This window comes from Ipomoea nil, unplaced genomic scaffold, assembly GCF_001879475.1.
Source record: "Ipomoea nil cultivar Tokyo-kokei standard unplaced genomic scaffold, Asagao_1.1 scaffold2957, whole genome shotgun sequence".
Taxonomy (NCBI): Eukaryota; Viridiplantae; Streptophyta; class Magnoliopsida; order Solanales; family Convolvulaceae; genus Ipomoea; species Ipomoea nil.
Window position 1 is genome coordinate 4,059,791 of NW_017619385.1, and position 12,127 is coordinate 4,071,917.

Below are 12,127 nucleotides of genomic sequence, written 5' to 3' on the forward strand. Positions count from 1 at the left end.
ACTTATAGCAGGATTAACAGCAATGTTTATAGTTGAGTCATAATTTATAATGAAATTTTGGAGGTGCAGGGTTAGGGTTTGGTAATTATATATACTTGGGGTTATATATATATATATATATATATATATATATATATATATATATATATATATATATATATATATATATATATAGGTCAAGCCTGTAGGCCTGAAGGCCGAGCTTGGTATATATAGGCCTGGCTTGTTTAGTTTAATAGGCTTTGAAATTGGCTCAAGCCTGGCCTTTTTACTAAACGAGCTAGGCCTAACTAGGCTTTAATTAGGCCTGGACATAGGCCCCTACAAGGGGCTTGGCCTATTCCCACCCCCTAACTGTTCATCTTGTGAGGGAGGTCAAATTGTGTGTGGACCGGTGTGGTATAGATGGATGTACCCATTTGAAGGATATTGTTTATTTGTGGGACCCTCTTACTCATCGCAATGGCGGTGATGATTGGAAACATATTATAGAAATGTAAGTTATTTTTTAAATTTCTTTCCATTTATATCAGTATGATTATTACATTATCTGAATAATCAACAATATATATGAAGGGCTATTAAAATGGTTCATGCGGCCTCTGGGAATGGAAAGAAAGGACAAAGTAAAACTACTTGGGAAATTGTCAAGGTAATTTAATATTTTTAACTAATTAGATATAAGTGTTTGTATATGTATATATAGATAAATTGAAATGCACATGCAAATCTTATTTAACATTTGTAGGCTCCTCATCAATCGGATAGTAACCAATGCGGTTTTTATGTTATGGCTTACCTGAAAACTTTAATTGAGAACATGCCGGACATTGATGATAAAGATTATGTTCAAGCACTGGTAATACATTCCATTTCTATTTCGTGTTTAAAATTATTCTGATTTGAATGTTTCAAAGTGGAAATATGATGCATTTGAATTGCTTTACTTCACTGTCTGCACATCCACTTTGAGCTTTCTAGGTATTGGTATTTATTTATGTTGATATAGGGTCCAAATTTGGTGTTATTTGACGATGAATCTTAGTTCATCTGATATGCTTAGTAAAGTTCTGCATTTGGGTCCAAAGAAACATGAATCTGGTTAGTAAAGTTCTGCATTTGGGTCCAAAGAAACATGAATCTGCTTAGTAAAGTTCTGCACATCCGTCTCAACGGTTTATTTGATGAATCTTTAAAATTTGGTGTCATTTAATTTGATGAATCTTAGTTCAAACATTGCCGCCAATACTCACTATCTATCTAGTTAGCTATCTCTTATAATGTTATGTTGACTACGTACTACTTTATTTACTCACTTTTTACATGTAGTTTCAACAAGTTGATTATGACAAAACAGTTATTGATATGGTGCGTTCAGAATGGGCCGATGTTGTATCAAGTCATATAGAGTAGGTATGATTTGATGATTGGAACGTTGTGATCATTTAGACTTGGTTCGTGGAAATGTTTTTTGTAGTATTATGATGACTTGGATAGTGATTCGATTTGAATTGGTTATGGAAGCATTTAGACTTGTTAATTAGTTCTTTTGTATATTGAACCTTAGCTTCTGCAAAATAATGTAAATACACTTGGTGATGATGAATGGATAAATTGATTTTTTATATTATTAAAATTTAAGCAGGTTTCGGTTAAAAACCGTTGAGACAATGATTAAAAATCGTTGTCTATTTTACATAGACAACAGTTTAAAACTGTTGTCTTTTCTTCAAAAGACAACAGTTTATAGGCGTGACTTTTAACAACAGCGGTTTCAACAACACACAATAGACAACAGTTTATAACCGTTGTCTTTTGAAAAAAAGACAACATTTAAAAACTGTTGTCTATGTGCATCACTTTTAACTACACCGGTTTCAACAATAGCAAATAGAAAACGGTTCAAAAACTGTTGTGTTTTAGAGAAAAGACAACGGTTAAAAACCGTTGTCTATGTACGTGACTTTTAACAACACCGATTTCAACAACACAGAATAGACAATGGGTCAAAAATCATTGTCTTTGAAAGAAACGACAACGGTTTAAAATCGTTGTCTATCCGTGTGACTTTTAACAACACTGGTTTCAACAACACACAATAGACAACGGTTAAAAACCGTTGTCTTTTCTATAAAAGACAACGGTTAAAAACCGTTGTCTATGTGCGTGACTTTTAACAACACCGGTTTCAACAACAGTTAATAGACAACGGTTAAAAAACCGTTGTCATTTCTAGAAAAGACAACGGTTAAAAACCGTTGTCTATGCGCGGGACTTACAACAACACCGGCTTCAACAACAGAAATTTACCCCTACGACAACGGTGAAAAACCGTTGTCTATGTGCATTTTTCTTGTAGTGAAAAAACGATGTTCTGATGCATCATTTTCTCTCTCTAAGCTCTGAGTGTTGAAGCTGCGTATGAGAATTGAGGAAGAATGAAGGGTATTTGGCATTTATTCTCTCCAAATTCTAGGTGTTGAAGTTGTGGAGGCAAATTGGGGAAGAATGAAGGGTATTTCATTTTCTCTCTCCAAATTCTGGGTGTTGAAGTTGTGGAGGCAAATTGGGGAAGAATGGAGGGTATTGAATATTCTCTCTCCAAATTCTGGGTATTGAAGTTGTGAAGGAAAATTGGGGAAGAATGAAGGGTATTTAGCATTTTCTCTCTCCAAATTTTGGGTGTTGAAGCGCTTGGGGAAGAATGAACTCAATGAAGGGTATTTGGTTTCATTCTGCTGAGGTATATTTAATATTTTTAGATTTGAGGATATTAATCTTAGATTTAACATCCATTTAACATAAATTTTAACGGAGGACTATTTGTGGTAAAAAATGAAAGTTAAGGTATGCTTTTTAGTCTAATTGAAAGTCGATGATTAAAAGGAGTACTACCCCTATAGTTAGAGGACATTTGTGGTATTAACTCTTGTGACTACCACGAGGAGTATAAAATATAATGTTCTACGATTTACATCCAAGAGTTTTTGTGTACACCTTGGTGTCTCCCTCTCATTTTTGACTCATTGTCATAACATTGTCCCCTTACATTATATATATCAAGATCAAGTGATATCAACATATTTTGTAATACTTCAAAAAGACCTTGGCAAATAGTTAGTGTCATTCACAACCAAGAATTCCAAGAACTCTTCTATTTTAATTTGACATATTGATGTATCCATACATCTTACAATCAAAGACATTTGTTCTTTGTTCTTAGTGACTGACATTAAAGTACAATCTAATATTGCTGAAAAATATTTTGTTTCTTTGATTATTTTAGTGACCTTTAATTTGTTTTAACTATACTAGCAAACATAAGTATAAATTCATTTTGAATCTTATGACCAAGATAAGGATGTTGAATATCATGATTTTTAGCATGTGAAGATTAGCATCAAACAAAATTTTCTTGACATCATTCTTTTGCTCATCTATTTGATATTCTTTTGTAATGAAATTTTCAAGAGCTCTCTTTTTGATATTGAGTTAGTTGATTGCTCAATTCTTGTTTTCTTTTTACGTCTTTCATAACCATATGAATATTCTCTAGAAAACATAATTACAAAATTCTAAAAAAAATTATTTACAACCTCTTTCAATAAATAATTTATCAAGAAACAAATTATTCATTATTCAAAATTATTAAGCCAATAAGTCATGCCAATAAATAATAATTGTGATATAAACTGAATAATATGTACAATTAAGTTAATAAGTTTTAATTAATAATTACCTGATGAAGTCAGTATTCAAAATTCAGAACTTGTGTATATAGTATACAACCGATCGGCGACATCCACTCGGACCACTCCGGAGTGGAGTGATTTTTCCTATTTTGTATATTTTCCTAATTATAGATGAATAGATGATTATTTCCCTAATTATAGATGAATAGATGATTAACTGACAGCCCCTTTTTGAGATAAGTAGAAGTCTAGTACTTTTTGTGTGTTTGCTTGCTTGTTTCCACGACTAAGTTATATGATGGTCTGACACCTAGAAGCTAGGTGAAAAAAAATTGAGTCCTATCATACAAGTTATTGTCTTTTGGTATCTAAATTTGGCTTGAAACTTAATACATCATCTTTCTGTTATTGTGTTCTTCTTGAAGTTTTATCATCAATGCAAACTCGCTTGGATGCTGAAACAATTGCTACAAAACCTTATTAGCATGCATGTGTAGCTAATATTTTGACAAATGTATTTTTGATGGTGAAACAATGGCTACACACTGCTGGAAATCTGCCGATTTCCGACCACCTGAAAGTGGTCGAAAATGGCCTTAATTAGGTCGGAAACGCCTGTTCCGACCTCTTTTCTGACCAATTTTGGTATTCGGAAAAATCACCCTCGCTATATCCGACCACCGAAGAAGTGGTCGGAAATAGCCATCACTTTTCTAAGGCCGTCGAAAAAAATGACCAGGAAAATAGTCGGGCGGGTTCAGATTTCCTGTCCACCAGTGGTCTGAAATCTCGACCACTTTGGTGGTCGGAAAAGTAGACATAGTCAACAAAAAAAATTCATTTCACCACAGAGGACCCCCTGTAGTGAAATGAATATATATATATATATATATATATATATATATATATATATTGTTGCAAGCTGGTAAGATATTTGCTACAAAACATATAGACATTTCATAAACTTGAAAAGAATCCATTCATGAATATATAGTTGAAAATTTAACACAAGTCAATCTAGAAAGAAAAGGACAAACTATGATACACGGATGCAGTTCTTACAGCTTCTTCATCAATGTCATGTATGTTTGATGTCAGCTTCTTACAGCTATAAGTTATTGCATGAGGGCTGCAATGTTTGATGTCAGCTTTTTACAGCTATAAGTTATTGCATGAGGGCTGCAAGAATTGCAGACAGACGCTTAGGATGACATGTATGTTTGATGGATTCGATGAAAATAAGCTAAGGTTAACTTAATATGAGGAAATTACTTAATTACCTTTCCAAGATGGGTTTGTCTGAAGTGAGCAAAGAAGTTATCCCTCCAGTAGCTCCAAGAGCAAAGAAGAACATTCCAGCAAGGAGTTTGGTATGCAAGTCTTTGGCTTTTGCTCTTTCCTCCTATACATTCATTGTACACCAATTTGAATGAATACTATATATGTACCACTATGTTGTGTCATGGTAATAACTATCTTAGAAACGATTTCATTAAGCTGCCTCTATATGATATTCGTATACCCAATTTAGAGACAGGCCGGAACTATAAATATAAACAGATGGACATTCAAGAACCCATCCAATTTTGAATACAAAAGATAGATTGCATAGTTGTTACCACATCATCAGAAAACCGGATTATAAATCCCAGGTAAGTTCCATAACCACCCATGGCAAAGAGCACAACATCCTATAAAGTGGAACAGCAACAATAATAGCATTTAGGGAATACTAAATAAATAAATGACAGTAGATGCAATCTTAATTGGATCAATGGAATGAAATTTCCTTCAAACAGACAAGTGTACCATGTTGGCGGGATGGCCCCAATGCACGAGCCAGTCAGGAAGGTTCCATGATTTAACTAGCTCAACGAACAGTCCAAACACAGACCTCACAGCTCCAGCTGACTTCAAATCATCAGTTTCATTGTGTGGAATCACACAAGTGCCCTAAAATGATACCAAAATGGAAAACATTTAACTATCCTTGCTTGTTTACTAAAAAAGAGAAGTAGAAAAGGTATTTCATGTCAAGCAAACTCGCATTACTAAAACTGACCTTACAAACTTCTCTTGCCGGTGATTCATATCTTCAGTTCATCCACTAAAATGTCCATATACAAGATCAATTTCAAAACTCCTTTATATAAAAGAAATTCTTCACTTAAACACCTTGCAATGGAGCAAGAAATAGGCAACTAAGATTTCCTACAAAAACTATGAAGCATGCTGAGCGTACAACATAATAAGATTACTTACAGGTAAATTAGCTAATAATCAAGTACTTTCAGAGAAATAACTCAAATTACTAGAGCAAGAAACTACATTAAGAATTAAACTACATGGTAATTCATCATAATATCAGTATTATATATAAAATATGGATAATAATTAGAATCAAAGAAAGGCTTGCTTCACCAACATGGAAGGTCGAGCATCGTTCACCTCTGGCTTCCTCCAAGTCTTCACTGCCTTTTCCTCAAGAGAGCGGGAATGGCCATTGCTGGCTTGCTGCTTCCAGCCCCTATATGGAAGAATACTCACAGTCATTTCAGTCTGATGCATAAATTGCTTTGTTTGGTCAATTGGTTACCTTGTAGAAAGACGAAGTATCATCTGTTTGTGCATCAGGCCATTTCTTTGCATCAAGATCCATCACTAAGCCAGGTTCCAGATTTGTTATAACCACCTGATATTAAACCCAAGTAAAATAAGAATCAATCTAGCATATACGATTTGTTATGAACACAAGCATGGCTATGCATTTTATGTTTACCCAGATACACACCTTAAGTGGATTAAATACAACCATCACTCGAGGTGCTGTTTTATTTAGTTCTTCTCTAATATGATACTCAAGACAGTCTATTTATATCATAGTCTGGTCACTGCATGTGTCAGTCCACTTAATCAGAAGATACAAAATGAAGTTCACATTTTCCATATATGAATATGCAGATACATTGCTTTCATGTTTACCGGCTCCATGCAAATTAGGAGAGTAGATTGGAACGACTGCGGATTTGCACCACTACTACGTGCAGCAATTTGACATTTTGTCTCACTGTTTTCAGATGGGGAGGATATCAGTACTAGCACCAAATGATGCATGTAATGTGACAGATTACAGTATAGAATAGAATGCTAGGCAAAGGAAGTTTTACACCCAAATGTTTGCTTTAATTCTAAACATTCAAAATGCTGGATTGTGAAGCTTATTCAATTTATAATAGCTTTGGTAAGATGAAAGTGAAAATAACCAGTCCAGTAAATACATTTGATCTATTTTATACAAGGAATTTACAAGGAAGAAGAATAAAAATGCAATTTTTAGCACAAAAGTTTCAGACTTTACATATAATTAAAAGAACGGAAAGTGAAAAGGGCTGAGGGTATATAGTCTTACCCGTATTAATTCTTTATATATGCCTTTAACCCCCAAGATCTAGATATCTGTTGGGATGCCACCTTGTGTAGCATAATTAAAAAGTTGTATTCAAATAAGTTACATCTTATAATTATAATTATAACTAATTAACAAAATAAAATAAAAATTAAGTAAATGACATTGCATTCTTCAAAATAAGGAACAAATTAAAAGATAAGACACTTTCATATGATGTATAGGTAGATGTAGATTAAGTAAAAGATTCACCCGATAAACATAAATAAATACGACAAATATAGATTAATTATTTATGCAGTGTACTTACCTTCACAATGTCTCCAACCTGAAGCTTCTTCCAAGGAATGCTCAACCATTTTTGATCTCCATAGATGTCTACACGGTCTAGATTTCAAACAATATGCACTCCTAACAATAAAATCAAACTAAACAGCATTCAATCAAAGAGCTAATGGTAACAGAACATTAAGTAGGGCAGGGAGTTAGCCTAGATTGTCTATTTCCTTGAACAAATATATTTAATCAAGGAGGGAGATGGAAAACATTAAAGTTATATACAGGAAAAAAACACAAGTTTCGACTAACATTCTAACAACCATTAAAGTTAAATTAAAGTTAAATTTCTTAATTGAAATAGCCTAAATTTGCACTGAATTTAGTTTTGAATTTGCACTGATGTCTTCAACCACATGATTTCACCTGTAAGTTCAACCAGTACAAAGCTGCTGATAAAGCCTGTAATACCATTCAAGAATGCTCGCCACATTCAGAATGGTTAAAGATATCTGCAATGGTGTATATGCAATGAACACAAACGGACTGCAAACTTAAATGGAGTCTAACATCCTAATTGACAACTAACATGCTAAAAATTGGTCGGCACAAAATGGAGTGAACAACAAAATAGAAATATATTATTTGAGTAAATGAAAGTTCAGGAACATCCACAAAGTAAACTCACCAATTTCCTTGCTGTGAATACATGGTATCTCCATTATTAATTTCCTCATTGGCAAATTCTTCAAGTATTGCTTGTTGTTTATCATTTAATTCTCTCGAAACCAGTTAAAACAATAATATAGACAAAGCATTTAACATTGTCTATAGCATGCATCTCAAAAGACTTCCAAAAAAAAATCATGAGATTTACATAGAACATATAATTATTTAAAAAAAAAAAAAAAAAAAAACCAACACCAACAACAAATGTATGAGAGAATTACGTTGGAAATCTTATGCAATAGAAAAGCTATATACATAATTCAATATACCAGGTAGCTGATCTAACTCCAAATTTAACTTTAATGTTTTTTCTTAATCAAAATGCTAAGTTAAATTTAACAAATCAAAATGCTAAGCAAGTCGAATCTTAATCAAACACAGGTAATTAACGAACACAAGTTCAATATACCAGGTAGCTGATCTAACTGCAATAAGAGGGGGTATTATATATATTTCATAATATCTAAACCTACAAATCCATCTATATCTAATCAGAAATGTCAAAGCAAAAATGCAGGAAAAAAAAAAAAGAGAAGAAAATGCAGTTGAAATAAGATTTCTAAGCCTAAACCCTAGACAGAGACTAAAACGGTGATACCTTTTGGTTGAGGATGACGATGTGCGACTCCGTAGCTTTTGAAGATGGCGATGACTCCGTAGCATTAGCTTGAGGTGCGACCGGTTGGGGACGAAGCTGAGAGAACATTTGTTGGCCGGTGTCGCCGTGTTGTCAAGAGAAATGACGCGACCTTTGGAGTTCGTCAATTTATTTATTGGAGGCCGGTGTCGCCGTATCGTCAAGAGAGAACATTGAGATTTGCTGTATATTACCAGTAATTATTAAATAGAATAAATGATTTAATTTCTTATGTCAAAGGAATATTAAAATTTACATTAATTTTAAATTTTGTATTAAATTATTAACTTTAAAATATTTGGTTATAGTTTTAGTATGACAAATCTATGTATTTAGGAGGTTACAACAGAATATAGTGACAAACTTATTAGTGGACATTGCAGGCTCCCAGATATAATCTGATTTCCGACCATCAAAGGTGGTCGGAAACTCATCAAAGCTAACCAATAAAAAAACAACGGTGATAACGTTCTCAATCACCTTTCTAGTGGTATGCCTTTCCGACCACCATTTGAGAGTGGTCGATAATATTGTCCACATTCCGACCACTTAACAGGGTGGTCAATAATTTAGAAAAAACACTAATTTACCGTCCACTTTTTCTGTTGGTCGGAAAAGTGGACGGAAAATGTCATTTTTCCAACAGTGACACCTTGATTTAAATGATTGATTAATGTTTGATTTCTATAAATTGTTAATTGTATTGTAGAATTTAATACTGTGGTGCTGAAATTTGTATAATTGTAACAGGTCTAATTCATTTGATATTTGTAGAATTTTTTTTTTAAAAAAATTTTTGTTAGTAGTAAATCCTACCGACCACCTAGTGGTCGGTGTGGTCGGTAATTCAAGATTTTTAATTTTTTCTTTGTAAATCTCACCGGTGGATGGTAATTCCGACCAATTACCAACCACCAGTGGTAGGAAATATGCTCTCTCTATCCGACAACTTGTAGTTCCGACGTGCTTAAGAAGAAGCTGGTATTTCCGACCACCTTGAGTAGTTGTCGGTAACAGCGAGGACTTTTTTCCGAACCCATAAAGTGGTCGGTAAGTTGATCGGAAACTGCATTTTCGACCAAAAATCTCCCTTTCCCGATCACTTTTTGGTGGTCGGAAAAATGCAGATTTCCAGCCGTGTGTCCTCTAGACCGTCCAGTGTGTCTGCAACTGCAACTTTGCAAGAAAAGGGAATAGGGAAATAGAGATTAGGGAATAGGAATAGGAATAAGGAAAAATAAGATTAGAAAAAATAGAGATTAGGGAAATAACGATTATGGAATAGGAAATTTCAAGAGATTAGGAAAAATAGAGATTAAGGATTATCAAAGTAATTGATGATTATGATTTATGATGCATGCTACGTGATTACTGTAATACTACTGTTAGAGAGTTAGTCTGCAAATCCTCATATAATAATGTATATAAGTAATAAAGTAAATAATTTTATTTTTACAATTGTGCCGCCAAATTTGGAGCCCTATTGTAAAAAAAAAAAAAAAAAAAAAAAAAAAAAAATCTGTTTTAGAGCAATAAAAATTCTTTATATTTATAACTCATACAATATATATATATATATATATATATATATATATATATATATATATAAAGTTCAAATGCGGAGGGGTCATCCCGTGCGCCGGTGCGGTAGAATTTCAGAATACACCATTAGTGTTAACAGCATGCACTAACAGTGTAAGGAAAACACACCATAATGAAATGCAAAAAAACACCAAAAAACACACAACAAATCCAAAAAATACACCATATAATTCACCACCCACAATGTTGTAGTTCCGAACACTGTATGGTGCTTTTAATCACACCTAATGGTGTATTTTTGGTGATGTGTGTTGGAAAATTAGCTTAAAATGGCATAAAAATGGCATATTAAGTGGCTATTTTGTGGTACAATTATCAGTGGGGTCCACTTCCGATTTGGGTCAGGTCAAAGTGGATTCGGGTTCTTCGTAGTAAGACGAAGAGATTGATATATTGTACGCTCAAAACGGATAATGGGTGAATGAGATATTGATTCTCAAAGTAGACCCATTTGAGTTGGGAAATGAAGGGAAATAGAGGACTTTGTCCCACATTGGTTTGGAAACAAGATTTGCCCCCTTTATATACATGAGCTCTTTTGAAGCTTGTAGAATTGTATAGTAAAGAATCGTAGCATGTTTTATCCTGGGAAACCTAGGCTACAACGCTCCTAGCACTTGTGGGAGGTATAAGGTTTTAAGGAAAAGAACTTTGTGTTCGAACTCGTGCAAACCTATATCCAAACACTCCACTTTTTCCTTCCCAGTTTTACTATTTTCCCATATAATTTAATCTTTCCGTAGGATTAATATTTTTGAGATTTTCAACCATATTACCCAACAATGTGTACCTAATTTGTGTGTGTTTTGTGGTGTATTTTCCTAACGTTGATGGTGTATATTTGATGAACTATTGGTGACGTCGCACCGCCGCACCGTAAGACACCGCCGCACTTAATTGAACCTTCCTCTATGTGTGTGTGGGTGGGGGGAGGGGGGCTCCCAGTGGGGGGAGGGGGGGGGGGGGGAGGGGGGCTCCCAAATTTTGAGGGTCTTGTGCAAGGACTCTGGGTAAACATGCCCAAGACCGGTTTTGATGAGGGAAAGTGTATAAACCATGAAGGAAGTGTAATATTTATGAAAAGTCTTACTTATTTCACGAATAAAATTGAATGAGACAATCTTATAAGAAATTTTAGTTAATATTAATATCAATATTAATTTGCAATGGAGTTTTCTAGGAAATTTTCTAACAAATCAATTATGATTAAACCATTGCAAAGTTGTAACAACCCGAAATATATTTTGCAATGGGTACCAATTTTGTTATAATAAGCATTGAATTTAACAATTGTTATGCCATGGACCAAGGTTCATATATATTGCATTGTGAGCTCTGGTCTAAAAATTATGTCTATGTAGTTGACATATTATGTACCTCCAGTTATCGTTTCTATATACTTGAAGGCACATCACATAATATACACACATAATATGATAATTACGTACATATACATAAAGTGTTAACTATTGGTACAAAATATGTTACTTTTAAACGCATAAAATGTTAAGTATTTGCGGTTAACATATTTTGTACCTGCAGTTAACAGTTTGTGTGTGTCTGTAATTATCATGTGATATGTCTTCAATTTGTTTTCAGGTACAAAATGGCTAATTACATGTACAGAATGTGTAAATTGCAGATACATGATATGAAAGTTATATTTAGATCAGGATCCACAATGCAAGGTAAACTTTGATCCATGGTATATATAATTTGTCTGAATCAATTGTTATACTATAGACTAGGATCCTCGGATCCTGGTTCATAATAATATTCAAATTA

At 33.7% G+C, this 12,127-nt stretch overlaps 3 long non-coding RNA genes across 5 annotated transcripts; all 3 read right to left on the reverse strand.

Annotated features, from left to right (window-relative positions):
* Positions 1–5,322: 5,322 nt before the first annotated feature.
* LOC109162630 lies at positions 5,323–5,928 on the reverse strand. Its single transcript, XR_002051129.1, has 3 exons — positions 5,755–5,928; positions 5,502–5,645; positions 5,323–5,383 (listed from the first exon to the last, which is right to left on the reverse strand). It is a non-coding gene; the product is annotated as an uncharacterized LOC109162630 (long non-coding RNA).
* A 122-nt stretch (positions 5,929–6,050) lies between these two features.
* On the reverse strand, positions 6,051–7,447 carry LOC109162631. 2 transcript variants are annotated; one of them, XR_002051130.1, is made up of 5 exons: positions 7,409–7,447; positions 7,102–7,163; positions 6,484–6,583; positions 6,289–6,384; positions 6,051–6,219 (listed from the first exon to the last, which is right to left on the reverse strand). It is a non-coding gene; the product is annotated as an uncharacterized LOC109162631 (long non-coding RNA). The 2 variants fall into 2 exon arrangements; XR_002051131.1 differs by lacking the exons at positions 7,102–7,163; positions 7,409–7,447 and adding an exon at positions 6,675–6,707.
* An 11-nt stretch (positions 7,448–7,458) lies between these two features.
* LOC109162632 lies at positions 7,459–8,831 on the reverse strand. Of its 2 annotated transcripts, none has more exons than XR_002051133.1 (3): positions 8,702–8,831; positions 8,063–8,155; positions 7,459–7,509 (listed from the first exon to the last, which is right to left on the reverse strand). It is a non-coding gene; the product is annotated as an uncharacterized LOC109162632 (long non-coding RNA). The 2 variants fall into 2 exon arrangements; XR_002051132.1 differs by having other exon boundaries at positions 7,479–7,526.
* Positions 8,832–12,127: the final 3,296 nt, after the last annotated feature.